This window comes from Myodes glareolus, chromosome 8 (assembly GCF_982192425.1).
Source record: "Myodes glareolus chromosome 8, mMyoGla1.1, whole genome shotgun sequence".
Classification (NCBI taxonomy): domain Eukaryota; kingdom Metazoa; phylum Chordata; class Mammalia; order Rodentia; family Cricetidae; genus Myodes; species Myodes glareolus.
In genome coordinates this window covers 65,475,072-65,502,857 of record NC_142033.1, presented here as the reverse complement: position 1 = coordinate 65,502,857, position 27,786 = coordinate 65,475,072, and positions in this window count along the sequence as shown.

The following is a 27,786-nucleotide window of genomic DNA, read 5'->3' as shown; positions in this document are numbered from 1 at the left end:
CAAAAGATATGGTCAACAAGTCAAAATGACAACCTTCAAACTAGGAAAACATCTTCACCAATACCACCACATTGGACAGAGGACTGATCTCAAAGTGCACAAAGAATTCAAGAACTTGACATCAAAAGAACAAATAATCCAATAAAAACTGGGGTACAACCCTAAACATAGAATTCTCAACAGGCGAACATAAAATAGATGAAAGATACTTAAAGCAGTGCTCAAAGTTCTTATCCATGAGAGAAATGCAAATTAAAACAACTCTGAAATTCCATTTTATACCTATCATCACTGATGACAACTTACACTGGAGATATCAGGTAAAACTCCTCCATAGTTGGTGGGAGTGTGAACGTGTACAACTGCTTTGGAAATCAGTATAGTGATTTCTCAGAAAATTAGGAAACAATCTACCTCAAGACCAAGTCTACTTCTTGCTTTATATTTCTCTATTTTGGTATACCTTCTTTGACTTCTTGCTCCATGTATGACTATGTAGCTAAGTAGCTAGCCTCTGGTATTCTGCTCTCCTTCTTCTTTTGTTCCTCAGTCTTTTTCTTCTCAGCTATTTATTCTCTCTGACTTCCAGCCCTGCCTATTCTTTCTCCTGTCTCACTATAGGCCATTCAGCTCATTATTAGACCAGTCTGTTTTAGACAGGCAAAGTAACTAAGTTTTAGCATTAAATAATGCAACATAGGACATTCCTGGCCAGCAAGGGGCACTAATCCTGTAGCATAAGATCCATCAGAGGGGTGAGTTTGCTCCTGACCCATGGCAGAAGCCCGGCAAAGAGGAGCTCAGACATTCCCTGTTTCCCTTGACTCCCTGGTCACTCTGCAGGGGTGGCTCCACCAAGCTAATCTCTCCTGCCTCCTAGCCCAGGTTTCACCCAGGTACCCCTTCCTCTATTTCTCCCTTACCCCTGGGGCCATAAAATTCCCCAACTCATCTGCCTTGTGCACTGGGACTGGGCTGTAAGTGCAACCCAGCAGGAGCGAGTTCCTGTGTTTCAATAAATTGCCTGAGGAAAGGTAGGCCTTCTGTCAGTGAGGTCCCTGACCAACAAGGGAACCTAACCCAGTATCAGAAAATCCAATAGAGAGCATTTGAAGAATGAGATGGGCAGATGCCAATGGAAGAACTCCTCCAACAATCTGAAAAACAACATGAAAACACCAGATCCCAATGACCCTACAATAGAAGGACTTGAACACCTTAAGCCAGAAGAAGTGGAAAAAAGTGCTATTATGAAAGAAATAGAGTCCCTTAAACCAGATATGAATAACTCCCTCAAAGAATTGGATAAGAAGTATAACAAAAAGTTTGAAGTAATGAGTAAAGAAATAGATGAGAAGGATAACAAAAAGTTTGAAGAAATGAGTAAATCCATAAACAATACCCTGGGAAACCAAGAAAAAACAATAAAACAGGTAATGGAAACAGTTCAAGAATTGAAAACTGAAATGGAGGCAATGAAGAAAACACAAACCGAGGGCTGGCTGGATATGGAAAAGCTAGGTAAACGAACAGAGACTACAGAATCAAGCATAACCAATAGAATACAAGAGATAGAAGAATGAATCTCAGATTCTGAAGACACCATAGAGAAAATAAACACTCTGATCAAAGAAATCGGCAAATCCAACAAATTCTCATCACAAAACATTCAAGAAATCTGGGACACAATAAAAAAGCCAAATCTAAGAATAATAGGGATTGAAGAAGGAGAAGAATTGTAGATCAAAGGCCCAGAAAATATATTCAACAAAATATGGAAAACTTTCCCAACCTAAAGAACGATATTCCTATGAAGGTTCAAGAAGCATACAGAACACTGAATAGACTGGATCAAAAAAAAATTCCCCTTGCCATATAATAATCAAAACACAAAACATACAGATTAAAGAAAGAAAATTAAGAGCTGCAAAGGAAAAAGGTCAAGTAACTTATAAAGGTAAACCTAACAGACTTACACCAGACTTATCTATGAAAACTATGAAAGTCAGAAGGTCCTGGATAGAGGTACTGCAAAAACTAAGAGACCATGGATGCAAGGCCAGACTACTATACCCAGCCAAGCTATCGTTCACTATCAATGGAGAAAACAAAATATTTCAGGATAAAAACAAATTTAAACAATTTGTAGCCACAAATCCAGCCCTACAGAAAGTAATAGAAGGAAAATCGCAACCCAAGAATTCTAACGTTGCCAACACTGCCTACAATAACTCAGACATCTAGCGAACCTTCCCAAGCACAACTCAAAGAAGAAAAATGCAAAAACTCTACTACACAAAAAATAAAAATAAAAAAAATAATAACTGGAGTCAACAACCACTCGTCATTAATATCACTTAATATTAATAGACTCAACTCACCTATAAAAAGGCACAGACTAAGAGATTGGATATGAAAACAAGATCCAACATTATGCTGTTTACAAGAAACTCACCTCAACCACAAAGACAGACATCTACTCAGAGTAAAGGGTTGGGAAATGGTTTTTCAAGAAAACGGACCTAAGAAACAAGCAGGTGTGCCCATTCTAATTTTCAACAAAATTGACTTCAAACTAAAAACAATCAGAAGAGATGGAGATGGACATTTTATACTCATAACAGGAGCAATTCATCAGGAGGAAATCTCAATCCTGAATATCTATGCCCCTAATATAAAAGCACCCACTTATGTAAAAGAAAAACTTTAGAACTCAAGGCAGTCATCAAACCACACACACGAATAGTAGGAGACTTCAACACACCTCTCTCACCAATGGACAGGTCAATCAGACAGAAACCCAACAGAGAAATAAGAGAATTAATAGAGGTAATGGATCAAATGCACTTAACAGAAATCTATAGAACATTCCACCCAAATAGGAAAGAATATACCTTCTTCTCTGCAGCTCATGGAACCATCTCGAAAATTGACCACATACTCGGTAACAAAGCAAACTTCCACAGATACAAAAAAAATATTAGTAACCACCTGTGTCTTGTTGGATCACCATGGAATAAAGTTAGAATTCAACAACAATTCAAACCCAGAAAGCCTACAAACTCAAAGAAGTTGAACAGTCAACTACTGAATCACCCCTGGGTCAAGAAAGAAAGAAAGAAAGAAAGAAAGAAAGAAAGAAAGAAAGAAAGAAAGAAAGAAAGAAATTAAAGTCTTCCTTGAATTTAATGAAAATAAAGACACAACATACTCAAACCTATGGGACACAATGAAAGCAGTGGTAAGAGGAAAGTTCAAAGCACTAGGTGTACAATTAAAGAAAACGGAGAAAACACACATTGGCGACTTAACAGCACACCTGAAAGCTCTGGAAAAAAAAAAGAAGCAGACTCACCCAGGAGGAGTAGAAGACGGAAATAATCAAACTGAGGGCTGAAATCAACAAAATAGAAACACAGAAAACAGTCCAAAGAATCAATGGAACAAAAAGTTGGCTCTTGGAGAAAATAAACAGGATTGACAAACCCCTAGCCAAACTAATCAAATGGCAGAGAGAGAACATGCAAATTAATAAGATCAGAAATGAAAAGGGAGACATTACCACAGACACAGAGGAAATTCAGAGAATCATTAGATCGTACTACGAAAGCTTATATGCCACAAAGTTGGAAAATGTACAAGAAATGGAGTGGATTTTAGATAAGTACCATTTACCAAAGTTAAAACAAGACCAGGTGAACAATCTAAATAGACCTGTTAGTCACGAAGAATTAGAAGCTGTTATCAAAACCTTCCCTACCAAAAAAAAAAAACAAAACAGGACTAGATGGTTTCAATGCAGAATTCTATCAGAACTTTCAAGAAGAGTTATTACCTATACTCCTTAATGTATTTAACAATATAGAAACAGAAGAGTCATTGCCGAATTCTTTTTATGAAGCTACAGTTACCCTGATACCCAAACCACATAAAGACACAACCAAGAAAGAGAATTACAGGCCAATCTCACTCATGAACATCGATGCAAAAATTCTCAAGAAAAAAATCCTGGCAAACCGAATCCAAGAACACATTAGAAAAATTATACATTATGATCAAGTAGGCTTCATCCCAGAGATGCAGGGCTGGTTCAACATACGCAAATCTATCAATGTAATCCATCATATAAATAAACTGAATGAAAAAAAAACATATTATCACTTCTTCAGATGCTGAAAAAGCATTTGACAAAATTCAACACCCCTTTCTGATAAAAGTGTTGAAGAGATTGGGGATACAAGGATCATACCTAAATATAATAAAAGCAGTTTACAGTAAGCCTACAGCTAACATCAAACTGAACGGAGAGAAACTCAAAGCCATTCCGCTAAAATCAGGAACACGACAAGGCTGTCCACTCTCCCCAAACCTCTTCAATATAGTGCTTGAAGTTCTAGCAATAGCAATAAGACAACATAAGGGAATCAAGGGGATTCAAATTAGAAAGGAAGAAGTTAAACTCTTGTTATTTGCAGATGATATGATAGTGTACATAAGGAACCACAAAAACTCTACCAAAGAACTCCTACAGCTGATAAATCGCTTTAGTAATGTGACAGGGTACAAGATCAACTCCAAAAAGTCAGTTGCCCTCCTATACACAAAGGATAAAGAAGCAGCGAGGGAAATCAGAGAAACTTCACCTTTCCTGATAGCCACAAATAGCATAAAATATCTTGGGATAACTCTAGCCAAAGAGGTGAAAGCCCTATTTAACAAGAACTTTAAGTCTTTGAAGAAAGAAATTGAAGAGGATACCAGAAAATGGAAAGATCTCCCCTGTTATTGGATTGGGACGATCAACATAGTTAAAATGGCAATTCTACCAAAAGCAATCTATAGATTCAATGCTATTCCCATCAAAATCCCATCAAAATACTTCACAGACCTTGAGAGAACAAAAATCAACTTTATATGGAAAAACAAAAAACCCAGGATAGCCAAAACAATCTTATATAATAAAGGAACTTCTGGAGGTATAACGATCCCTGACTTCAAACTCTATTACAGAGCTACAGTATTGAAAACAACTTGGTACTGGCATAAGAACAGAGAAGTCGACCTATGGAATCGAATAGAAGACCCGGATATTAACCCACAAACCTATGAATACCTGATTTTTGACAAGCGAGCTAAAGGTATACAATGGAAGAAGGAAAACATCTTTAACAAATGGTGCTGGCATAACTGGATGTCAACCTGTAGAAGAATGAAATAGATCCATATCTATCACCATGCACAAAACTCAAGTCCAAATGGATTAAAGACCTCAACATTAATCTGAGCACTTTGAACCTGAGAAACTTCTGTAGAGCAAAGGACACTGTCAGTAAGACAAAAAGGCTACCTTTGGACTGGGAGAAGATCTTCACCAACCCCCTCATCAGACAAAGGTCTGATCTCCAAAATATACAAAGAACTCAAGAAACTAGGCACTAAAACTCTAATTAACCCAATTAAAAAATGGGGTACTGAACTGAACAGAGAATTCTCAACAGAAGAACATCAAATGGCCAGAAGACACCTAAGGTCATGCTCAACATCCTTAGCAATCAGGGAAATACAAATCAAAACCATTTTGAGATACCATCTTACACCTGTCAGAATAGCTAAAGTCAAAAACACCAATGATAGCCTATGCTGGAGAGGATGTGGAGTGAGGGGAACACTCATCCATTGTTGGTGGGAATGCAAACTTGTGCAGCCACTGTGGAAATCAGTGTGGTGGTTTCTCAGGAAAACTGGGAGTCAACCTCCCTCAGGATCCAGCAATTCCACTCTTGGGAATATAACCAAGAGATGCCCTATCATACTACAAAAGTATTTGTTCAACTATGTTCATAGCTGCACTATTTGTAATAGCCAGAACCTGGAAACAACCTAGGTGGCCCTCAATAGAAGAATGGTTAAAGAAGGTGTGGAAAATATATACGTTAGAGTTTTACTCAGCGGTAAAAAACAATGACATCTTGAATTTTGCATGCAAATGGCTGGAAATAGAAAAGGTTTTACTGGGTGAGGTAACCCAGACCCAAAAAGACGAATATGGTATGTACTCACTCATAAGTGGATTCTAGCCATAGTTAGAGGTCTTTGAGCATATTATTCGTGATTCTAGAGAAGCTAAATAGGAAAGTTAACCTGAAGAAAATCATGTAGTTATCCTCCTGGATATTGGATGTAGACAAGAGTGCTAGGCAACCTTGGTGCAGGGAGGGGGATAGAAGGGGAGAGGATTAGAGAATAGGGAGTCGGGAAGGATTGGGAAAAGCTTGGGGGATTGGGATGGGAGGAGGGAGGAAGTATGAATATGGGAACAGGGAAGTATATATCTCAACTAAGGGAGCCATTTTAGTGTTTGCAAGAGACTTGATTCTAGAGGGGTTCCCAGGTCCAAGTACTGTTCCCTAGGTTGTTCCCTGAACAGTAGAGGAGAAGGTGCCTGAACTGGCCTCTGCCCATAACCATAATGATGAATATTTTGCATATCACCATAGAACCTTCATCTGGCGATGGATGGAGATTGAGACAGAGACCCGCCTTGGAGCACTGGACTGAGCCCCCGAGGTCCAAATGAGGAGCACAAGGAGGGAGAACATGAACAAGGAAATCAGGATTGTGAGGGGTGAGCTCACCCACTGATACAAGGGGACTGATATAATGAGAGCTCACCAAGGCCAGCTGGATTGGGACTGAACGAGCATGTGATCAAACCGGATTCTCTGAATGTGGCTGACATGGGTGCTGACTGAGAAGTCATTGACAATGGCACTGGGTCTTGTTTCATCTGCATGTACTGGCTTTGTGGGTGCCTAGTCTGTTTGGATGCTCACCTTTTTAGACATGGAAGGAGGGGGGAGGAACTTGAACTTCCCACAGCGCAGGAAACTCTGACTGCTCTTAGGACTGGAGTGGGGGAAGTGAGAGGGTATTGGGAGGAGGGGCGGAAGTGGAAACTTTTATAAATTAATAATAAAAAAATGCAACGTAAAAGAATGGAACATATCTTTGCATCATTAAACAAATATTCCACACCATAAACAAATGCAACATATCTTTAACTACAATTCTAAAACAGGCTTTTACAAGTTCCTGTATTACTAAACCACCTTATCCAAAACTACTTGGAAAGTCACAGCTCTAAAACCAAAGCACACCATTTTAAAAGATTTCTAAAGTTCCATAACTATATAAGTAAATACCTCTAACAGGTCTGCCTTTATTTGTTTATTGTCCACTTGTCTAGCATCTATCACAATCATGTATCATTTATTCTTTGAATCATCTATTACTATTATTTTTTCTTTCAATCTATCATCTGTCTGCCTGTCTATCTATAACCTATCTATCTCTTCTTCTTTCTCTCCATCATCCTACCAATTGATTTACTATTCAGAACCCTGCATAATACAGATGTGGCTCTCTTGAAACATGTTGCAACATGAATAGACTGTTTTTGTTATTCTTACAATAATTATGGAAAATGCTTAGATACCAGTTCTGCACAGTATTTATAATTTGGTGATTACCTTGGGTAAGTTAATTACTAGTAAAAAGATAATAACTAATCTTTGCCGAGTAGTTAATTGAATAAGGACAATTCAAAGATAATGGAATTTTTAACTATCTTAATTTCATTCCATTTGGAAGATTCTAAAGAACTATTAGGTTATATATCCAGTGCCATAAGAAACAGGAAGTTGTATAATTTTTAAAAAGTTAGAAGGCTGGAGTAATTTGGCTCCACAGGGTTTGCATGAATCTGCACCAGGTCATCTGCATATATATTATGACTGCTAGTTTGGTGTTTTTGTAAAATTTGTAACAGTGAGAGTGGATATGTCTCTTCCTGTTTTGCCTACTCTTGGAACTTTTTTCCTTGTATTGGATTCCCTTGTCCAGTACCAATATAATGGGTCTTGCTTCATCTCACTGTATCCTGTTCTGTTGAGTTTGGTTGTTGGAGACACACTATTTTTTGAAGGGAAAAGGAAAGGAGATGGATCTGGAGGAGAGAAAAGTTGACAGGTGCTAGGGGGGTGTAGAAAGAGGGGAAATTGTGCTTTGGATATACTGTATGAGAAAAGAATCTTTTTAAAAAATATGAAAGAAAAATATAGTTAATCCTTACTGTTCTTATAGTGAACTTGTATTTGTGTTCACAGAACCACACTGAATGATTCATGACTACCTCTAGTTCTAACTCTAAGGGATCCAAAATGTTCCTTTAACCTTTAGTTGAGAAAAAGATATGATGAACACACATGCACCTACACATACACTACATAGATACACATAAATTTTAAGCACATACATATGAATAAAATAAAGCTTAGAAAACATACCAAGTTGATTTCTGAGCTTCTAGGTGACTGTTTTTTGGTGATTGAGAACAGACATAGATCAAGTTGTTTCTTCAATGTATTTGCTTGACTAAATGATAAAACTTGTGACTCTTATGTTAAGAGGTGAGTAAAATCCAACACATAGAAATAGCTGCCATTACTAGCCAGAGGCAAAATAAATTCAAGGGAATATGTATGCCTCCCTGTGACCCTGTGATGATTGACAAAAAAATAAGTATAGACATAGGTTTCACTCTTAGGTCATATTTGTCTAGTTCACAAAATCTGGTTCCAAACCCATGTCACATCCAGATTAGAAAAAGCAATGATAGGAAAGTGTAGCTTAGTGGCTGTAGCAGTGAAGGTGAGAGCAATGGGATGATACTGGGAATGGTAGTGGGGCCAGAACGTTCAGAGTTCTGCAGAAGGTCCTTGTCTGGCAGGCAACAGGGAACCAATGGACCTTGATGTGGGAAGTGATGTATACTCTGAATATGTTTTATTGCCATAAGTTAATAAAGACGCTGCTTTTGGCCAGTGGCTTATCAAAGTAAAGACAGGCTGAAAGAGATATGCTGAAAAAGTAGACAGAGTCAGAGAGAAGCCATGTAGCTGCTCAAAGGAGACAAATTCACTGGGATCTTGCTGGTAAGCTACATTCATTTACTGATAGACAGATTAATAGTAATAGTTTAATTTGAGATATAACAATTAGCCAGAAATATAGTTAAGCTATTGACCAAACATTATTGCAATTAATACATATTTCTATGTGATTATTTCAGGGGTTTTGGTGGCCAAGAAAGGAACAAGTAGCCTCTCCCAACAAACTTGTACAAGTTAAATCCACATAAAATCTGAGAGATGTTGAAAATGAATGCTAGACGCAAAAAGCAGAATTTAATGTAGTTTCTTGTTCTGTATGCTGGTGGAAAGCAGAGACTTAACTCTTTTAAGATGTTTCCTGAATCAACTTTGGCAGTAAAAACTGTGCAACTTTTTTGATTAATTCTGGTTTACTGGTTCTCCAGCATGAACAGCTCTGACTCATTCTATGGAGCATTTAAATGGGGTTTGTGAGCAGAGTGATACAACTTGTTTCATGGCAACATAGATTTGATATGTGCCTGAAAATGGGGAACTGTGCTTGGCTCTCAGAGGAAATGACCATGCCTCCAACATGTTGGACTGGGCAGAGCCAACAAACAGTGCCGCAGAGTTGGTCCTAGCCACGCACACTTAGCATAAAAGAGTGTACCTAGTCAAAAAAAATACAGATACAGATGAAAAAGACCTCTAAATGGTATATTGTTGGATAAATGTACATAGGCTTGAGAGAAAGAGAGAAAGAGAGAGAGAGGGAGGAAAAAGAATACAAATAAAAGGATGTAAATCAATTAAAAAATAAAACAAAGTCTTTAAAGAAACATGGTACAGACAGTCATAGATTAAAGGAGCAACAAAAAAATAGGTCATGTAAAGATGGAATATATATAGAGAGTCTGAATTATGAATATTATTGTGTTTTCTCTGAATTTTTTGACTGTGAATGAGCTAAGTGCAGAGAGACATTTCATTGTATGGGCTGCTAAGCTAAATCACACACATATATATATATATATATATATATATATATATATATATATTTTAAAATTATCTTGACTTTAAAACTAGGGTGTAAGGATTTGTTGCTCTGGAAAAGAGGTTCTTTTTTTATTTTCATGGAGGATAAGAACCTGTGAATTCATTCTAGACTAATAGGGTTTGATGGGTTAAGATCCCCCAAAAGGTTGTGATGAACACCCTCAAAAATACTTCACCCAACAAAAAGCAGGAAACAGTTTGGCAAGAACTACACCCAAAACTCCTAAATGATTGTTTATAAATGTTTATTTACATTTAAAGAGGGATATGCTATAGATATGAGTACTTTGCATTGGTATGGATCTAGGTCTATTGATACAAATTTTAGGTCAATTTTATTATATGTATATTTCTGTTGTTCTTTAAGGTATCATGTTTGTGCAGCTCATTTAAAAATGTAATGTATAATTATGAAATGTAGGTTAATAAATAGTCATCTATAATAGTCAAGCTTGTAGCCATGTTAGTTAGGATCTCTAAATATATAGAGACATATTTCAGTTAGAAGATAATCTTCAAAAATTTCAAAGACCTACAGAATATTGTTTGTAAAATGTTTTAAGAACTTAGGACATTTCTCGACAAGTCACATCTACTCCTGACAGCACCAATTTACTTCAAGAGGATGATTGGCATCAAAGAGACTCCTTATGGAGTTTGTTAGCTATTTGGGCAAGAAACTGCTCTTGACTGTACTACTTGATGTTATGCTGTATAAACTGGACATGCAGGACCTACAGAAAACTGACTACTGAAATTGCCTAGAGAAGATAAGAGAGTCCTTCAGTGTTCCTGCTTCATGAAAGAGTCTGCCAGATGTTCTTCTTTTAATTAATTAATTAATTAAAACTTTCCACCTCCTCTCCTCCTCCCATTTCTCTCCTACTCCCCCCACTCCCCTTCTCCCTCCCCTTCCAGTTCTAAGAGCAGTCAGGGTTCCCTGCCCTGTGAGAAGTTCAAGGTCCTCCCCCCTCCATCCAGGTCTAAGAAGGTGAGCATCCAAACAGACTAGGCTCCCACAAAGCCAGTCCATGCAGTAGAATCAAAACCCAGTTTTGCCAGATATTCTGCAGGACACAGAAGAAAGTGACTGACAAACTGCCAATATAGGTGGAAATGTCTTAGAAATTTTCTACTTCATGGCAGATACTATGGATCTGTAGGCTCAAGATCGGATGCCTATAGATATTACAGAGGAACTTTGGGTGACTGCCATTCAGTAAGCAAGATCGGATGCCTATAGATATTACAGAGGAACTTTGGGTGACTGCCATTCAGTAAGATGTCTCTGTCAAGTATAGTGTTTTAGAAGTTGCTTACAGTGCACTTCCTGTTAACTTAGGTAATATTATATCTTTCTGGGGTCTTTGATGGAGTTGAAAAAAAGATAGCTATAATTATAGTTTCCTTAATTATGATAAAAGATAAATTATATATAAATGTTGTAACTGTAATTCTTTTTTGATACCTGTTTTATTATATGTAATTTTGCTATTGTAAAGTTATAACCTTTATTTCTATTTAAACAGAAAAGAGGAGCTGATGGTGGGGGTGATGTATACTGTGGATATGTTTTCTTACCTTTGATTAATAAAGAAGCAGCTTTTTGTCCAATGACTTAATAGAGTGAAGCCAGGCTGAAAGAAATATATAGAAAGAGTAGGCAGAGTCAGGGAGAATCCAGGTAGCCACCTGCAGGAGAAAGACACACTAGAACCTTGCTGTTCAGCCACAGCCACGTGCCGATACACTGTTTAATAGAAATGGTTTAATTTAAGATATAATAGTTAGCCAGAAATATGCTTAAGTTATTGTCAAAAAAGTACAGCAATTAATGCATATTTCTGTGTGATTGTTTCAGGAGTCTGGGTGGCCAGGAATTGAAAAAGCAGATTCCACCAACAGTACCACTTAACATGGAGGAAAGGAAGTGTAATTATATTTGATCCTTTAAAGCACCTCTTCACTTGTTGGAAAGATGAAAGGTGGCAAGGTAAGTGAATCAATAAGATAGAACAACCAGTGTGACTGGAAAGGTGGACTTGAACTTTCTGCTCTGCAATGGTCAATTCTGTAAAATACACAGCTGCTTCTTGTCTTGTTCTGTACTTCTAGAAGTTATACATATGAGGCTAAGGTACAAACAGGACTATGTTCTCACTTCCAAAACTCATGGCACACAGAAGACCCTTTGGCATTCTTTTTAGCTCCTTTTCTATATTTCTTTGCTTATAGATAAATGATAAAAAATATGTAGAATCAAGCATGATGATATATTCTATATATACAGTCATGGATTTGAAGATTTGTCACTCTCTTGTTTGCCTTTTATTATTTTGTGAATATATCATTGATAAATGTCCTTTATTCATAAAATATTGGATAAAGCAGTCATTAGATTAAGACCCTTGCCAGTAGGACCTCATATTAACTTTGGTGTTTTAATTAACAAATTTGGAGAGTGAGTCAATTCAATTCTAATAAAATTTATTTCATAAGTAAACAATATGACTTATATAGGTAAGGATAATAATCCTGAATTTTTTACTTAGAGAAAGCATAAAAGGATAGAAGAAAGGCAAAGAGAAGAAAAGTTAATAAAAGGAAAGGGTAGGAAGAGAAATACAGCATAAGAGTAAATGCTTAGCACAGAAAATACCTGTGGTGTCTGTAAGTGTTGGTAGAGGCTACTGGTTGATACCTGGCAGCCTAGACCCAAAATAATCACACAAAAATTATATTAATTACAATGTTGCTCAGGTTTCTTATTAACTAACTCTTACATTTTGAATTAGCTTATTTCTACTACTATGTATTTTAACACGAGGCTCGTGGTTTACTGGTATGATTCTGACTGGTTGTTCATATCTTTCTCCTATGGTGGCTGGATACATGGCATCTCTCAACTATGTCTACTCTCCCTTCAGATTTTCCTCATAGATCTACAATCTTTAGCCATTGGCTGAAAGTAGCCTCTTTATCCACCAAAGGAAACAAAATATATTCACAGCATACAGAGGGGAATCCCACATCACCTCCCCTTTTCTGCCAAAATAAAAAGGAAGGTTTTTAATTTAACATAGTAAAATTACATATAACAAAACAGGTATTAAGAAAGAATTACAGTTACAATATTTATATCTACTTTATCTTTCATCATAAATAAGGAAAACTATAACTATCTCTTCTTCAACTACATCAAAGACTCCAGAAGGATATAATATTACCTAAGTGAGCAAGAAATGCATTGTAAGCAATTTCCAAAACTCTAGAATTTACAGAGCTATCTTGATGACTGGACAGTCATCCAAAATTCTTTTGTAACATTGGAGCATCCATCTTCATACTGCAGCATGATAGTACCCGGCAGACTTTTCCATGAAGTAGTAAATTTCAAAGACAGTTCCACCTATAATTGGCAGTTTGTCAGTAACTTTCTTCTGTGTCCTGCAGAATGTCTGGCAGACACTTTCATGAAGCAGGAACTCTGAACAACTTTCTCACCTTCTTTAGGCAACTTTAGCAGCCAATTTTCTGTGGATCCTGCATGTCCAGTTTATACAGTATACCATGAAGCAATTCAGGCAAGAGAAGTTTATTGCACAAATATCTAACAAACTTCATAACTGATGTGGGATTCCCCTCTGTTTTTTGTGAATACCATTGGATAATAAAGAATATGGCTGAGCCCGATAGAGTAGAACATGGTTAGGTGGGGGCAAGGAAGAACTAAACTAAATCCTGGGAGAAAGTAGGCAGAGTCTGGAGAGAAGCCATGTAGCCCCACCAAAGACAGATGCCAGAATCACATGGTGATACAAAGATTAATAGAAATGGGTTAAATTAAAATGTAAAATTTAGATGATAAGAAGTTAGAACTAATTGGCCAAGCAGTGATTTAAATAATATAGTTTCTGTATGATTATTTCAGAGCTGAGCAGCTGAGAACCAACAAGCGGCCTTATTACAACACATAAGAAACCTCTTCAATGCCAATCTTCCTCTTGAAGTAGATTGGTGCTGCCAGAAGTGGATGTGTCTTGTTGTCATGAAAAGTCATAAGTTCTTAAAACATTTTAAATGCCATATTCTGTTCATCTTTAAAAGGTTTGGAGAATACCTATCCATCTTAAATATATCTCTGTATGTCTAGAAAACCTAACTAACATGATAACACGCTTGACTATTATAGATAACTATTTATTACCCTGTATTTCTTAATTATACATTACACTTCTAAGTGAGTTAAACAAACACAATACATTAAAGAAGAGCAGAAATATACATATAACAAAATTGACCTAAAATTTGTATCAATAAACCAAGACCCATACCAATTCAAAATATTCATCTCTATAGCATTTAAGATATACACAAGGCATAAGAACCAAATATATATGCTATACATTTGTTTAGAGATGAATTTTTATACACATACACACACACACACACACACACACGGATAGTGCGGGAGAATTGTCTGGATTTTGTCAATCATGTTTTAAATAAAAGCTAATTGGCCAGGCAGGAAATATAGGTGGGTCAACCAGACAGGAAGTAGATGTGGGGTGATGAGAACAGGAGAATTCTGGGAAGCAGGAAGCTCCCTTGGTAGTCCTGCCTAGGTCACTGAAGAAGCAACATGTGACCTGCTCTCCTATGAAAGGTACCGAGCCATGTGACTAACATAGACAACAATAATGGGTTAATATCAGCTACAAGAGCTAATAAGTAGCCTGAGCTAATGGACCAATCTGTTTTATAACTTATGGAGATCTCTGTGTGATTTTCTTTTGGGCTTGCTGGTTGTGGGGTACCGGGCAGGACAGAAACCCCAACAAGCTGGCCCCCCTCATGTTACATATGTATATATTAAATCACATATGCATATGTGTGTATTTTCTCAGGCTGTTGTACTCCATCCAATGCTAAAAGGTTTTTAAATGTGTTGCTTACACCTATGTTGTCCTATCTATGACACCAATACTGTTGACCTGGAAGGCTGGTCATCTAGAAATGACTTTTTATCTCATTGCACTGCACCTTCTACCCTGCAGCCTACACCCAACTTCTAACTCTCAAGAAGAGATAAGAGCAAGAAAGGAGGGGGTAACAATAAATTAGAGATATATCTATGAGTAGAATCAATCAAAGCCAACACACACATCAGATTCTGGCTCATAATATGGGGATTATTATTAGACTCTGGTCTCTCTGATGATGAATTATAAAAACAGCTTTTCTTTTCTCTCATACTTCGAATTACGTTATCACAAAGGCTTTCAAAGATGTTTGTGGATTCTTTAAAACCTAAAACATAGATTAAAACTGAAGACTATTGGAGAAGGAAGAAGACAATACAGGTGAAAGTATAAGCAAGTATTTTAGAATCAGATCAACTTGAAATTGGTTGTTGATCCATCTGCTTGTTGATATGTGCATGACTTAAAAGAGAGAAAATATCTAAAATGGTATGAGTTGCGATAATGGTATGTGCTCTGGAACATGAGTGTTTGCTACATATTTGGTGCATTTTCCTTTTATAAGTTAGGGCAATTAATTAGCTTAACTTCCTGTTACTGAGATCACACACATTGAGGTGGAGGATCATATTTTCCCTTCAGTTGAGGGCAGAACGTCAAAGAGGAGAGTGAGTTTAGAAAAATTGAAGCAGGAATGGACATTGAAGGGAACTGTGGTTTGAAGCCTATTTCTACTACAGTTGTGTTATGGGTATCTCTCAATGAATAATCTCTAGGACAGACATCTAGAGTTAAAGCCAAATACTGAAGCAAATAGAAGATAGGGGAAATATCTCTAGATACTAGGGTGATTAGTATCCTTTAGGCAAGATTCTATAACATAGAGAATAGAAACCCACTGGCCAAGTAGGATTACACTAACATGAAGTGCTTCTTCATAGTGAATGACACAATCATCAGATGAAAGAAGAAAGCAACAGAAAAAGATTAAATATTTGCATATTGTGTACATGATAGGCAGTCAGTCTCTGTAATTTATATGAAACTAGAAAAGAATCTGAATATAAAAGAGCAGATGGCACAATCTTAAAGACGGGCACTAACCCGATGAGATGTTTCTTAAAACTAGACACTCAAAGAGCCAACTGATACACTACAAAGTGTCCAATGTCATTGATTACTAGGAAACTGCACATCAAAGGCCCAATGAGATATAACAGCTATTTTCAAAAAGACAAAGGCAAGTTCAGATGAGGATATGTAAAGAAATTAAAAAAGAAACACTTGATAATAGTGTAAATCAGTATTTATCTGAAGCATACAGTATGAGGCCCTTCAAAAGCCAAAAATAGAAGTATCACAGAAATCAGCAATGTACTCATGTGTTTCCATCTTAAGAGAATACAGTTAGTGTTCCAAACATATTTTCACAGCTGTGTTTTTTACAGTACTAATACCTAGAGTATTAATATTACTATTGAGGTACCAAGAGTCACCCTCAGGATAATTTAGCCAATACGTAAGGAAAACAAAAAAAAATGTACACATAATGAAATAAATTTTTATTCAGCAATAAATAGTGATTAATACCTGTCATTGTGGCAACTTGGACAGAGCTAGAGATTGTTAGAAATGTCAGGCATGGAAGTGAGAATTAAGTGGTGGTGACTAGAAGTCGGCAAGGGTTTGGAACTGCTGTGTATGTGTGTGTGTGTGTGTGTGTGTGTGTGTGTGTGTGTTTGTGTGTGTAGGGATCATTGCATAGATAGTCACAGTTGGCTCTCTTCTGAATGGAAACAGAGGAAGAGTATATGTAGGGGCAATGATACATTGTGGTAGCGGTCTAGGAATAGAGGAAGGAGGGGAAACTAACTGTGTTTGGGAAGTACTACATGAGAGACGATAGATAGATGATAGATAGATAGATAGATAGATAGATAGATAGATAGATAGATAGGTAGATAAATAGATAGATAGAAAGGTAGAGATAGATAGATAGATAGATAGATAGATAGACAGATAGATACATAGATACATAGATAGAGATAGATAGATAGATATAGATAGGTAGGTAGATGACAGATATACTGATAGACAAATAAATAAATAGATGACAGGTAGATATATAGACAAATAAATAAACAGATGACAGACAGACAAAAATAGAGATATGACTGATAGACAAATAAATAGATGATAGATAGATAGATAGATAGATAGATAGATAGATAGATAGATAGATAAGTAAGTAAATAAATAAATAAAAATATGTGAAGGCAAAGAAGAGTAAGAACTTCTGGGATTCTATTGCTCTGTTTGTGACTGGCGGCATGAACACACTGTGTCCTCCAAAAGGAGCTGAGAAGAAGTAATATTCACATTTTACCAACAATATGATAAATTTGGTGGGATGACTATGTTTATGATCTTTAAACATTACCTTATCATATGTAAATTGCAAAACTATTGATAACCTATACATTTGTATAATCTTCTTTTATTACATGAGATCTTTGACAATGACCACAAATATCTATCGTACATTATAGTTACTCTCCCTCATCTCAGAACTAATAAATCCCTTTTCTCCAATGTGCGCCTTTTCCAGATTAATGACTTTTAATTTTGTTTTGTGAGAAGTTCAGATTAATCAGGGATATCTCTGTGACATTGGAATGGGAATCCACATTTGCACATGATAGTATCTTTAGCTACTGTACATTCTCAGGAACTGACTCATCATTTACATGAATGTCTTCAGTGTATTTACACTTGATGGATAGAGACCCCAAAGTCCCTCTGCCATCTTTCACTCATTGATGAGACCATTTCTGTGCATGTTTAGTACATAACAAGTCATCTGTGCCTATTAAGACTTTAACAGGAATGGGAAGCTAATAAATGCTAAAGCACCAAGCCAATGACATCCAAATGAGAAATTAACACTAGAATACAAATGACTCTCCTATAGATTTTAATGCTACATTAGTATCCTTTATTGAACAGGTTTAGTTCTAAGATGTCAACTCAAATACAGTGTACTGTTTTGACCACACCATAGATGTTAGGTCGCTGTTCTGTATCCCAATGCCAAGTTCAGTGTGAGCTGTGTAATAAATGCTTCATAAAATTCATAAAATAGATTTTAAAAGCTTGTCAGGGACACTTTTCTATGTAGATGCTATTAGCATGATCTCTAAGTTCAATGCATTCATGACCATGACACACATTTCCAGTGATACCACTTTGTATATGTGTGTGTGTGTATAAATATATACACATATATAAATGAATATGTGCATATATGCAGATATATATTCATATGAGTGTTTACATGTATATATGTATATATGCATATGTACAGGTATGTATGCTTATATACGTATATGTGCATATATGTATGGGTAGGTGTTTGTCCAGACCAGCTATCTGAAAGGAGCTTACACCAGCTGAATTGAGACTCTTGGAAATGCCACTCTCAAATTGCTAAGCTGCCTACAGGCTGTGCAGTGTATTCCAGGTTTCCAGCTTTTAGGAGCAGTCAACCATGCTGGAGTATGTCTTAGTGATGCTACTATTTTTTTTTTAGTAATTTCTGTTCTTCTAAGTAATTCTTCACCCATACTCCTATAACCAACCCTAGTAAAACTCATTGGCTCACCAAACTGGACTTCAGTGGTAACTGTACTTTGATCTCTTGTGAGCACCCCGTCTGCAGTGAGTAGACATGCATGCATAGCTTCTCCCTGGAACAGTGATAGTGTTACAAAAGACACGGCCTTTAGAAAACATTCAGTGAAAGAAGCATCACATCACCAGTCCCAAAAGTGAAGATAGACCACTGTGATATTAGGATGAAAATTTCACTGTAATACAGTTATATTCTTTGACAGACAAGTAATCTGCACTGCTTTCAGCATTAGAGGATTAGAATAGAGTAGTTTGTAATTAAATCATGCAGCCTACAAAACCATATATATATATACATGCATATATGTAAATACATATATTTCAGAGTTGGTCTATAACCTTCACTGTGTAGACAAATATGCCATGCCACAGACAGGTGCTAAGCCCATCTAAGGTCTATGGACAGCCTTTTTAGCAGGGCTAAACATCTCATTTAGTATCTCCTATAATCATAGCCCCTCCCACCAGTCTCCTAAAATAAACAGGCTGTTTTTAAGGTTTTGTATCTTTTAAATGGAACATATATTTCTTTATAAACAAGCATCTTCTAGCTGCTTTGCAACATTTGCCACACTTAACATCTGGGACAAGCAAACCTCCAAGGGAAGCTGAGTATTATTCTTGACTGGGCTCATAAAAGCTGATTTGAACTCACACAAAATCATACTGAATTCCAAATTTTGATTTGAGAAAATTAGGCTTTAGGAAGTAACAGAAAAGTCAACTATATTAAGATACCAGGTGAATGTTCTCTTCTAAAAGACCTCTGAGAAGAAAAAAATGCATGTGTGTATGTCTTACTTCATATAGATCAGAAATTATGTTGCCTTGAACTCCAGCTAGAAATAAAAGAGGGTTAACTTTCAAAAGTATGAGCATCTTTCTGCTTCACTCAACACTTTTTTTCTACCTCTACATAGAATCGCTACCTCTATCACAGATTCCCTATGTCCATCATAAAATTCCATCTTCTATCATAGAATTCATACTCTATCATAGAATCCCTACCTCTATAATAGAATCCCTTACTCAATCATGGAATCCCTACCTCTATCATAGAATCTGGGGACCAGTAACCATGGTGTATTTATCAGTAAGTGTTGACCAGTAGATAATATGTGGAACTAGATATGAGAAAATCCAGAATTCCTTCTTTACATATGAACAGTCAAAATTGAGGGCAGGAGAGTTTCTGATGAATATAAAATCAATATATATTCATATATAGAGAAAATATATATTCATGTACATTAATATGTAGAGAGAATGTGTATCCATACACAGATGAATATATCTATATGCTCATACACAAATATGAACATAATAGCTTTATATAGATTAATGTATAGATAGATAGATAGATAGATAGATAGATAGATAGATAGATAGATAGATAGATGGATGGGATGGATAGAGAGAGAGAGAGAGAGAGAGAGAGAGAGAGAGAGAGATTATGGAATGTAATGTATAGAATGGACTCAGTCTTTTTTGGTTTCCTCCTCATTCATGAAAATCTACCTTAGACATTTCCAGAGAAGAGTGGCAGCATTCTTTACAAGGCAGAGTTTGAAAAGTCCTGTGTCTCTTTGTCTTAACATCATCTCAAGATGCTCACATTTGCAAAAGTACGTTGTAATTGTGTTCTGAATGCTTTGCAAGTTGTTTTTACCTTTATTATCTAACCTATTCTCATGAAAACTCTGTTAGGTACAGATATATGATTTTAAATTTACAATATGAGAAAATGTAAGGAAACTTTCCCCACAATGGAATGGAGCTAATAAAGCAAGCACCTGTGATTTGAAATCTGCTTTGTCTGAGTAAAAGCTGTAGTTGACTGCCTGCCACATTGCTTTGTGATGCAGATGCTATGCCTCAAAAAGAAGCAAAAGACTGAAAGCTCTCTGCAAACGGAAAGAACTAAGTGATCCACATGAGATCAAACCCGACATTGTGTGTGTGAGAAAAGAGAAATGGAGTAAGCGTCACCCAGGAAAGGTCTCAGGTGTGGCTGAAGGAAACTGATGAAAAGGCTTATATTCCAGTAAGGAAAATCACTCTTGACCTACATTTTCACATTGCAAGCTGCATGGTGAAAAGGGAGAATCCTTAGGATGTTTGAGGATGGATATCAAAAATTATAAAGGATTCCTTCCAGGGCCACCTGTCATTTTGTGTGTGTATTTTGATGCCTCCACAACACTCCCAGGAGGTAAGCAAATGCTATATGTATGTACATGCCTAACCATACATTGTACAACAAATGGCCAAATTTGTAACACACCCCAAATAAAGACATCTGGGTATAACATTATAACTTCAGCTTTAAGGATATTGCTAATAAATGTATTTTAAAAGGAGTGACATTTTAGTACATTCTTGTGATGTGGATGCTGGATACCTAACAGGACCAACTTAAAGGAAAATGAACTCATCAGTGCTCACACTTTAAGGGAACAGTCTATTACATAAGGAAAGGCATGGAAATAGGAGAGTAAGGAGCTAGTGGCATTATAAACAAAGTCAAAAGATACAGGGGAAGATGACTACTGACACTCTGTTCATCTTCAACTTTTTAATCTAGTCTAGGATCTCACTCAATATCATGGTAATGCCTGTGGATCTTCCTTCTCAACAAACCCAGTCTAGAAAATCCTTCACTGTTATGCCCAGTGAGTTAAATTGCTGGTGACTTTAAATCAGGTGAGGTTGACAATTACTATTAATCTTCATGTGTCTCAACTAAATAAAGATTATCTTAGCATGTAATAGAGAAAAATGAAAAAAATGTCCAGTTAAAATATTAAGAATTAAAGTAAAATCACTGAAAATGCTTGTGCCAGAGAAGGACAGAGAGCTTAGTGGTTAAGTTGTTCTCTTGGAGGTTCAGTGTTCAATTTATTGTACCCACATAGTTGCTTAACTAGAATTAGAGACCCTGTAATTCTATTTAAAGGGTGCCCAACACCATCTTTTGGTCTTCATGGGTATTGCTTACATGTGGTATACAAAAATGCATTCAAACAAACACTCATAAACATTAAAATACATAAACAAATTTTTTAAAAAAAAGCTGTGAAAGGACTGAGCCCATATTAACAATTCTGCCTCTACTATTTGAATGCACTTGAGAAATTCATTAATTTAAAATTATGATTTTCTCCTTTCCATTAGAATAACATAGAAGGAATCAAGCCTGCTTAAGCAAAGATTGTGTTCATACAAGAAGAAGAAGACTATATCTTTGAAATGGAAATTTGGTTATGGAGGCCAGATGTGACTCATATAAAAGTGGGAAAATGCTGAAATAGTTGGTTGAATTCTTTAGAAAATAATATAGGGAAAAGGCAGATTTTAGTTGATATAGATGAGAGAGGATGCTGACTTTGATCCCAGTTAGACACAAGAGATGATTTTCTTTCACAAAGAAATATATTTCTGCTTTGTTCATTACTATGTCCACAAACCCCAACAAGAAATCTGACCATGGTAATCATATATTTATAGTAAGTGTTGGTCAATGGAAAATATTTAGAGCAGAGCGTGAAGAAGTCTAAAATCTCCTATTTTCCATTGAAGCCTCAAACATGATTTATAGAGGAGAAATTTTGAATAACTCATCTGCTTTTAGAGACGGAGAGGGAACTTCCCATTCTGTTTCTCTGGCAAAGACTGGAAAAGATAAGCATTTGATAAAGAATGATGATATGATAGTACACATAAAGAACCCCCAAAAATCTTCCAGGTAATTCTTATAAATGGTAAACACTTTCAACAAAGTGGTGGAATACCTGATTAAAAACAACAACAACAATAAAATCAGTAGCTCTCCTAAATACAAATGACTAACAGAATTAGAAATAAGGGAAATAACAGTCTTTACAATACATTCAAAAAGTGTAAAATATCTTGGAGTAACACTAACAAAACAAATAGAAGATGTGTGTGACAAAACTTCAAGTCTTTGAAGAAAGAAATTAGATAACATATTAAAACATGAAAAGATCACTTATGCTCATGGATTGGTAAAATTAGAGTAATAAACCTGGCCATCCTACCAAATTCAATCTACAGATTCATAATAATCACTGTCAAAATTCCAATGCAATTCTCTATAGACCTTAAAGGACAGTGAACAACTTCATGCAGAAAAAAAAAACAAAAACAAAACAGGATATCTAAAACCATCCTAAACAATAAAGAACTTCTGTAACTCTTCCTGATTTTAAACTGTACTCCAGAGCTGTAGTAATAAAACCCACATGGTACTGACATAAAAACAGACACACTGACAAACGGAATCATTGAGGGCACAGACATAGATACACACACCTGATCTTTGATAAAGAAACCACATAAACACAGGACAAAAGCATCTTCACTAAATGGTGCTGGTTTAACTGGGTGTCTGCATGTAGAAGAATGAAAAAAATGTATATATTTGTCACCTTCCAAAAATCTCAAGTCCAAGCATGTCAAAGATTTTAATATAAAACCAGATATACCGAACCTGATAGATGAGAGAGTGGAGAATGGCTTGAGTTCATTGGCATAGGAGATGACTTTTCAAACAGAACACTAATAGCAAAGGCACTATGATCAACCATTAGTAAATAGAACCTCATGAAACTGAAAGCTCTAAGATTTTGATAATGGTACATTGCTTAACTGTAAATTTGGAGTCATTTTATTATGAAGTATTTGAATGGAGTACTTTAATGAAGTGACAGGTAGAACTGATTTGTTCCATTTTACTTTCTTTGAGGTTGTTTTTCACCATGTAGCCTTGAGTGTCCATTTATTTTTATTAGAAGCAAATGAAGGGAAGCAGGCCTGATAATGAGAGCAATGTGTTCCTACAAGAAGGAGGTCCTTTCCTTAAAATGGAATTTGGATTGCAGGGGCCAGAGACTCAGGTGAAACTGGAAAGATGCTGAAGTAGCAGGATGCATCATTTCATTCATATCTGCATCAACCTTCTTGGAATTACAAGTATGCACCACCACTGTTGACTGGTAGTTAATTAATCAGACGAGAGTTAACATAATGAGTACCATGAATAAATGCAATAAAACAAAGAATATCCTTGAAGCTTTGGGGGAAAATTACTTTAGAGCTAAGTTAAAAATCATTTTGACTTAGCGCTGGTAAAGTGGGTACAAGTTAAACTGAACACCAGGAAGATACCAAAAGCAAAAACAAACAGCAGTATTAGGAAATGGGGGAGGGGTTGAATGAGGACTAGATGTGCTACAAAACTTGTTTACAGACTACCAAAGGACAATGAATATCTGATCAGTCATAGGGTCTATAGATAACCTTAGGAAGCAAGCCTGGTGACCTAAATCACTGATACAACTTTCTTTTCTGCTCTTTACATGGGAAAAAGCCCATGTTCTCATGTCTCATTAAGAACAGCCAGGTGCTAATACTCCCTTATAGATATTCATCCTTTTCTTTTTTGCCTATGACAGACATGGTTTGTCTTATCATGTAGTTGAAGAGAGGAATAGGAAGCGTGAGCCTTTCTTATTGTTTGATTTTTGTTCTTTATTCCATCTTCAGTCATACACACTTCTTGCTAAGTTAGACGTAAGGCATTTCTGAAAACTCTTACTTACTGAGGAATATTTTATTTATAGGAAGAGCCATATTAAATAATTTCATTGTGGTAATTAATCACATAGCATTTAAAGAATGCTCATCAACAAGAAAGTGGCTTATATCATTAACATTCTTCTAATTCTAAATAGGTTTCAGTCTTCAGGAAGTTCTAAATAGTCTAACAATTGGATTACTAAAAATCCACCATGTAACACAATAGATCTTTATTAAATGTGAGAAAATTTTTGCTCTGAAGACTTTGGAGATACTTTCAAAGAAAGAGGATACTTGTGTATGAGTTATAGAGATATCACTTCATTAAAGCATGGGTTGACCTTATAAAAACTATTGTGTGAGTCTTCTCTCAAGGAAAGATCCCATTGATTAAATAATGAGTCTCCCATTATTTAAGAACCCCAGTGTTTACAATAGGTTTTTAGAAATAACATCTCTTTTACTGTGAAATCACACTTTTTACTTATGAAGTTAATCTATGAGAGATTATTTTTTATTTTAATTAAGAGGTTAAAATGAGTCATCTTCAATGTAGACTCAAGTTTTGATTTTATGCAGTAACATTTTAAAGATTTAAAATTGTAAATTAATAATAGAGAATATTTATTATCAATAATAGTAAGAGTGTAAGATTAACTAATTTATCATTACTCAAAGCAATGGGGTATTCTCACAGGATTTGCAACTTGCTTTATAATGTCTCTGATAATCAGAATTATTTGCCTTTTGTGATCTTGTTATATTTTTATTTTAATTTGATGTATTCACAAATGTGATTCTCAGTCTAATGTTAGGATTATCATGGGTGATCCAAGAAGATGAGGTGATCTCAAACACACAAGAGATGCAGTATTTTTAGCTTATTTGCTTGATTTTGTTATTCCTAGGATTATATATTCTGTCTCATAAAGCTTGTGAAAAGACATTGCACTGTAAATTTGAGCCCAGAAACACTGCATTATGCATCACAGTGACAAAGAGCATGACCAGCTTTGAATTCTGTCAACTCAGACCAGAATATTAACACCAGCTTCTGGATTCATGGCTTATTGTGCCTGCGTTGTCACTGGGATCTCCGTCTGGACTCCCCAATCGCCCTGGCCCTTGTGATCTCTGTCAAAAGAATTCAAAGTGCAGTGTGGCAGACAGACAGAGTTTATTCTAAAGCAAAATAGAGTACTTGAAGGTGTGAGCCAGGACAATGGATAACGAGGTCATCACTCTCATCTATGCTTTAGGTCGCCTTTGTACTATTTTTCAAAATATCTAAAATAAATAACCTACCTTAGGGGTCTTTGTCCTTCCCAAATGATTGATAGGTCTATTTGTTCTAGTTTTTTAGTATAGAACTCTGTAAAGTATAAATAGATTTTTTTTTGCTCGGAAATATTATGGTTTTTACTCAGAGAAAGCTATCCCTGGTCATGTGTAAGTGACAGTCTAAGATGTCATGGTCTAAGACAAGAGAAGATAAACAAGGTTCCATTATTCTAATGAGTAACCTAATTGCTACCTTCATCTAATTTGCTTACAGGCTGTTGACTTTGAAAGAAGGGTCAAACATCAATGTCCACCAAGCCTGTTAAATCTTGAATAGTTACCTAACATCATTACTACAGCATGCTTATAAAACATATATACTATGGTGCTTATTTTTGACAGTGGGTTTCAATGTCCAAAGTCTAGACTATAGGTTAAGAATTATACAACAGCTGATTGTAGTAGTCTATGGCTGGACTCTCAGAAATTGAGAAAATAGATCTGGTGAATCAGGGATTTTGGACTGTTTGACTTCCACAGTGAGTTTAATGTCAGTCACAGGAGCAAATAGATACTTTCCAGAAAAAGGAAATTATAGGAGACACTCCAAGTGCCTGGAAACTGCTCAGTCATGAGAGAATGCTTGCATTTAAAGAGGTTTCACTGTACATCAGGGGATTTCTTAGCAATGTAACTATTACATTCATAAACATTTTTAGTTTTTATATTATAGAGTCCCAGTTAGAATAATAAAATCCTAAGCAATAGAGGAGAGGGTGTCTGAACTGACCTTACCTTGTAGTCAGACTGATGATTATCTTAAATATCACCATAGAACCTTCAACCAACAACAGATGGGAAAAGAGGCAATGACTCATATTGGAGCACTGTACTGAGCTCCCAAGATCCAGTTGAAGAGTGGAAGGAGTGAGAATATGAGCAAGGAATTCAAGATCATGAGAGGGTCATCCACTGAGACAGTTTGCTTGAGCTAATGGGAGCTCACCAACTCCTTCTGGACTGGGATTGAACAAGCATGGGAATAACCAAAACCCTCTGAAGGGGTTTGACAGCTGGGGCAGACTGAGGGACCACTTATAGTGACACAGGGATATGTCTCTACTGCATATACCGGCTTAATGGCATTCTATTCTCTTTGGATGTAAATCTTGCTCAACTGAAATGTAGTAGGGAGGGCCTTGGACTTTCCACAGGGAGGGGTGCAGGACACTCCCTTAGGGTTGGACGGGTGGGAGGAGGGTCTGTGGAGGGAGGGGGAAGGGACCAGGAGGAGGGGAGGGAGTTGAAATTTGGATTGGTATTTTTTAAAGTAATAATAAAAAAGAAAGAAAAAAGAAAAAGAAATGGAAAATTATCCTAATGAGGAGTCAGAATGTTAGCATGTTTACGAAACACATGTGAAAAAAAATACAGTGGTAGAAACGCAGTCAGAAAGTTTCTGAAATATAGTAGCTGTGAGGGTGCATTGAATTTATTCCTTAATCCTTGGTACAGCGGGATGATGAATGTTCACACTGTCAACAATTAAACCTTTATTTCTAGAGTGGCATAAATATACATATCTGTCTATGTGTAAATAAATAGGTTTCTAAGTGAGTAGCTTTGTAGGAAACATTAAAAATTTAATTGTCATCAAAAGCGAAAACAGTTATTACATAAACTAGAAATAATATAACCTATTATTTATTAATTCATACTTTTTATTCATTAAGTTAACAATAATAAACTACTCCCAAATGATTATTTTAATATTAATAGAGATTTCTCTCCCATAACTCTCTGATAAAAAAATCAAAGAATTCAGATTCAATATTATATAGAAGCAATGGAAAATTATAACCACTTATATAAAATAATGAGACAAAGTCAAAGGGGTTCTCAGGAATATACTCAGTCAGTTTATTGTTTCTTGGATAGAGTAAGACAGAATAATTGAAAATGTGTGAGTCAAAATAATGTGTGACATGATGATCCTTAAGAAAGCAAAATATAAATTAACATAGGACAGAGATGTGTAGGAATCAATGAGCAAGCTCTGAACCCAGCACTTTTGCAGTAAATTAAAGACATTCACTATTACTTTAACAGAGAAAATAATATGTCATGGATCAAATAGATGAAATGCTTTCTACATGGTGGCTGCTTTGCCCAAGGAGCCTGAAGTTGGTTAGATATTAATTGATCTGGGAAATTTAGAGTAAATTGTCACAGAACCAGCCAACCAA